The following is a 314-nucleotide window of genomic DNA, read 5'->3' as shown; positions in this document are numbered from 1 at the left end:
TATAGCCTATGATGACCTTGAACTCCTGATTTTCTTTCCTCATTCTTCCAAGTATTGTACTGGCATTACAGATGTGTGCCATCATTGCTTTACAGGATCTCACTATGTAGCCCAATTGGACTTTAAATTCAAAATAAACCTGAGCCTCCTCAGGACTGGGATTATAAATGTGCATCACCACACTTGGACCACATTTCTTGATCTAATCTGCAACTTGGTCATTAATTCACTGAGATGCTTCATTCCTAACTCTGACCTATAGACTGTTGGGGGATAAATTCCTTATGTATTTTCAACTTGCTAGCCTTGGAACC

Source organism: Nannospalax galili, unplaced genomic scaffold (genome assembly GCF_000622305.1).
Source record: "Nannospalax galili isolate Female #2095 unplaced genomic scaffold, S.galili_v1.0 scaffold5047, whole genome shotgun sequence".
NCBI lineage: Eukaryota > Metazoa > Chordata > Mammalia > Rodentia > Spalacidae > Nannospalax > Nannospalax galili.
The sequence above is the reverse complement of the archived record's forward strand: the minus strand, read 5'-3'. Positions refer to the sequence as shown.